The 4,794-nt window shown below is 44.3% G+C and overlaps 1 long non-coding RNA gene across 1 annotated transcript; it reads right to left on the bottom strand.

Annotated features, from left to right (window-relative positions):
- Positions 1–1,198: 1,198 nt before the first annotated feature.
- On the bottom strand, positions 1,199–4,438 carry LOC130683395 (uncharacterized). Its single transcript, XR_008997096.1, has 3 exons — positions 4,371–4,438; positions 3,166–3,305; positions 1,199–1,909 (listed from the first exon to the last, which is right to left on the bottom strand). It is a non-coding gene; the product is annotated as an uncharacterized LOC130683395 (long non-coding RNA).
- Between the last annotated feature and the right edge of the window lie 356 nt (positions 4,439–4,794).

A 4,794-nucleotide genomic window follows, 5' to 3' on the forward strand; every position in this document is an offset into this window, starting at 1 on the left:
TCATAACTGCAGGCGTGTTCTGCCAGTGCATACCTGAATGACCACCTCCTTGATCTGGGCCTGTGCCTTCCAGAAATGAGACCTAAATCAGTGTCTTTTAAAAAAATTCTTCTTAGGGTATTGACTTATATTGAGCTTAAAATAAAACTACTAATTCTTCTCTTTCATGATGTGCTATTAACCTTTTACTCTTGTGGCTTATTTTTTGAAGCCCAGTGAAAGAAATTATCTTGATTCTGGCCCATCAGTTCATGTTTTTTTCATTGTGACCCATCATTTCATATCTTTAAAAATATTAAATATGTGAAGAAACATGTTTTCTACATTGCTCAGAGCTGGGTTATTTGGAAATTAAATAAGCTTGCCTCTGACTTTACTTAAATCACTGATTAAAATGTTGACCAGGATTGGGCCAAGGGCAAGAAACCTTCTTTCAGAAGGGTAAGGATTTTTATTTTCCCATGAGGACCTTCAGCCAACTATGAATCTGCCCATAGGTACACTGCCAACCCAGCTTTCTCCATCTGGTTTCCACCATGAGAAATTTGTCAAACTCTTGAGGTGACCTAATTAATGCATTATTGATAAATGTCCCTTAGCAGTGGAGAAAAGCCCAGAGCAATAGACAAGGAACAGGTTTATTTGGTGGGTGGGGTGAGAGGAGCAGCAGAAAGGGTCCTGCAGAGAGATCAGACCAGTCCAGAGGCCCTGAGTAATCAGGGGCATGGGAGCTTTTGAAGGAGATGTGGAGGAGATTAGCACACAGCACAGTTTCACCCCACTCACCATTTGCCCAGGCAGGGCTTGTAAGGGATATATGCTAGATTTAACCACTCAGCATGTAGTTACCTAGTCCTTAATAGTGATGACACTCTGTAGTATAAGCTCAGTGCTACAAAGACAGCCTTAGGCTCCCAGAATCTATCCATCCTCATTATGATTTCAGCCACATTTTAGGATTTTCCTGAGCCCTAGAACCCTTGAACATGGATAGGCGAGAAAGAGTGCTAAACATCCTTAAGAGTTGGGCTATGGGGCTCTGTTGAGCAAGTACCTGGGGAAGGTTATACAGGACCGTGAAAGCGTTGAAGTTCTTCTGGAGGAGTCAGGAGCCTTCGGACCCCTGGGGAAGTACTCTGAGAGAGTATCAAGCCCAGAGAAGCTGGGTAGGGCTCCCATGCAGACTTCCTCCAAGATTTGGACTGAGGTTTGGGTGTCCATTATCTTTCACATTGAACATTCGTGAGAACATAGCATTTCAGAATCCTATTAGTTTTAATAGGATTACTGTAACGAATTGCTCCAAAATGGATTATTTAAAACAACAGATTTATTATCTCACAGTTATGGAGGCAGAAGTCTGAAATCATGGTGTTAGCAGGGCCACACTTCCTTCTGAGATTCCATTCCATGCTTTCTCCTACTTTCACGGGGCTGCTGACAATCCATGGCACTCCTTGGCTTGTAGCTGCATCAACCCCACCACTGCCTCTGTCTTCACATCCCTGTCTCCTCTTGGTGTCTTCTCTTAGGACTGTCTCACACCTCCCTCTGACCGTCTGTTGTTCCAAGGACACAGGTCATCTGATTTAGGGACCACTGGATAATCAAAGAGGATCTCATCTCAGGATTCTTAATTATGTCCGCAAAGACCTTCTTTCTAAATCAGGTATAACACAAGTTTGGAGGTTCAGGACATGGACATATCTTTTTTGGAGGTGAGGGGAATCATCATTCAACTCACTATTAAGAATCCATCTCAGTTTTCTTTTGCTACCACCAAAGCATCCTGCCGTTCTGACCCAGAGCAGTGCTTCTGCTACCAAATGCAATCACGAGTTGTAGCTAGAAAGGATCAGTATGAGTGTTACCACCTATGGATGGAACAGAGCACCTTGTTTACCAGGATCTGGAAAAAGGATGCACACAAAGGAAACATTTTATCTTATGTCCCCAACACTAACCACCACCTTACTATTTAGATATATTGCCAACTAGAGTGACCATAAATGTATTTTGGGTGTGTATGTGTGTATTATGTGCTTTAAAGTAATTTATCAGGATGTATTACTATTTTTGTTGTTTTTTCTTTTATCTAGTAGTTTGAAGGCCCCCTTCTGTTTATCATCAGACCATTGTATCCTTCCCTAGTTTCACTCTTGCACTTAGTATTCCTGGCCTTTGATAGCCATCAAAGAGATGATTCAGGGGCCTCCTCTGTACCTAAACTGGGCTCTCCTTATCATGCCTACCCCATTCTCCATAGGCACTCTCACCCCGTATAATAATCCCTGAGTAGCTGCTGCAGGATAGACTAGCACTTGAGCATGCTTGAGGGGAGAAGGAGGGTCAGGTTGCGTGAGAGTGATATTTGTTTGCATAGGGCCACTGCTTGAACAGTCACAAACCAAATCCATTCATTTATTGTTTATTTTGTTAGGTGCAAAGCACCCTTCTAGGTCCCAGGAGATGGGGGATATAAATATCCCTGCCTCAAAGGCACTTAAAGCAATTTCATAACATCCCATCTTTCAGACTGAGAATTCTGAATTCAAGGAAAGATAACAGTCATGGTAGTAGTGTGGCCACCGGGAACAGTGCCAATGCCTTCCTCTTTCTTTACATGCAGCACTCACAGTCATCACCTCATCAGAATGAACAGGATCGTCATAGTGAGGTCGCTGACCTCTCAAAGTTCTCAAAGGAGGAAGGAGAGGCTGGGGAGAGGCAAACTGGTTTGCCCTGGGTTCCAGCCAGTGGGCAGCAGAGCTAGGGGCCAAATCCAGGTATCCCCTCCCCACCATGAAACCTGGGGCTTTTTCCACTCTGCCATGAAGCAGTTCATCTTTGCTCTTTCCTGCCTCCACTTCTGAGCCATTTTTAGCCCTCTTGTGGTGCTCCTGGGACCCCAGGCCCTTAGTGGTCCCTTTGCCTCCCCACCGATTGCTGAGCTCCCTTCTGTTCATCCAGGAGCTTCTCAGTTCTCTGGTTTAATAAATTATGCTAATGGATGAAAATAGGTCAACACAGCATATTTCCTTTCCTCTTTTAAGCTTTGGGGAGACGAAGCTTTACTGGAAAATGAATACAAAGACTATTTAATGGACATGCTGGCTGAAGGATAAACTACTTTCATCGTTATGCAAACATTTATCCAGTTCTTACCCTCTTGCAGGAAATGAGCTTGGAGGTATATGGTGTGGTTGCTTCCCCAGGGCCATGGCACAGAACGCTTGGGGTTTGGGCCGCTTGGAGCTCTGTTTGAGTCCTTGCTGTCAGACACTGGGCTCCTTGAGCGGAGTGTCCTATGAAATGGAGATAAAAATGCCTACTCACAAGGCTCCTACGAGGATTCAATGGCTAGAGTAGATAGCTTTGCCTTGTAGGTGTTCGGAGTTTAAGTGTTTAGTGCGTTAGTTTCTTGCCTACACAGAGAGTTTACATCCCAGATAGGAGGTAAAATCACTAACGTGAACTGACTTGAGGTTCACTGACTCCGACAGTCTCACCCTTCCTGAACCTTGTAAAAGAGCTGCACAATTTGGGAAGGTGGTACAGGATGGGACACAGGTAAGAGGACGTAAGTGGGGGGCAGGGACGGACGCAGGTGGGGAAGAAGGCGTGCAGTGGGAGAGCGGGAGAGGCCTCTGGCCAGGCGTGTAGGCTCAAGCATTCGCAGGGCTTGAGGGCAGAAAAGACGGATGGTGGCAGGTGCCAGGGAATGAGCCTCCCCTCCACAGGTGGCTACCTGTCTTTCTTACACTCTCTAAAAACATGTTTACATTACAAAAACAATACATACTTACAGAAATAAAAAGTTCAAACAATACAAAACGTTATGAATTCTTTATGAAATCTGATCCAGTCACCTCTCTCACCCTCCCAGCACAGCTGCCGGCACTAAGCATTGTTACGGACTTGGTACTTCCGGCCACACATTCTCCTGTGCCCTGGTGAACATTTCTTATATATGCTGCTTTGACTTTGACTTTAAAACAGCCTCAATAATTGTTCTGCAACTTATTTTTTGCTGTTGTTTTTTACTCAAAGTCTTATCACAGCAAATTTCCAATGCCACTAAATATAACTCTATCTTGTTTTAAAGGCCTGCACGGTGTTCCACAGCATGGACAGACCATAATTTATTTCCTAAATACTTCCAATTGCAGCAGTTATCTCAATTTAATGTAATTGTTCCCTATAAGCCTGTTGTTCTACTTCTTTACTCCTCAAGAATAGGATCCACACATTTTATCTTCAAATCCTCAGTGCCCAGTGCAACATCTATGCTGAGTATAGTAGCTTTCTAAGGCTGCTGTAACAAAATACTAGAAGCTGGGAGGCTTTAAGCAAACAGCAGTTATTCTCACAGTTTCAGAGGCCAGCGGTGTAAAATCAAGGTGCCGGCAGGGCCCCGTTCCCGCGGAAGGCTCTGCGGGAGAATCCTTCAGGGTCTCTTCCAGCTTTTGCGAGCTTCAGACATTCCTTGATTGGCAGTTTGCCTCCAGTCTCTGCCTGTTTTCTCCTCTGTCTATCGCTGTCTCCCTCTGCCTTTCTCTTACAAGCACATCAGTCATTGGGTTAAGGGCCACTCTAAATCTAGGAGGATCTCATCTCAAGAGCCTTCATTACACCAAGAAAGGCCCTTTTCCCAATGCCTAACAATTGCCTCGGATCTTATTCTTAAAACCCACTGAAGCCTGCCAGTGGAAATGTAATATGGTGCAACCACTGTGTCAGTTTTTTTTAAAGTTAAACATATACCTACCATTTAATCCAGCCATTCCATTTCAA

Source organism: Manis pentadactyla, chromosome 4 (assembly GCF_030020395.1).
Source record: "Manis pentadactyla isolate mManPen7 chromosome 4, mManPen7.hap1, whole genome shotgun sequence".
In the NCBI taxonomy this organism is placed as follows: domain Eukaryota; kingdom Metazoa; phylum Chordata; class Mammalia; order Pholidota; family Manidae; genus Manis; species Manis pentadactyla.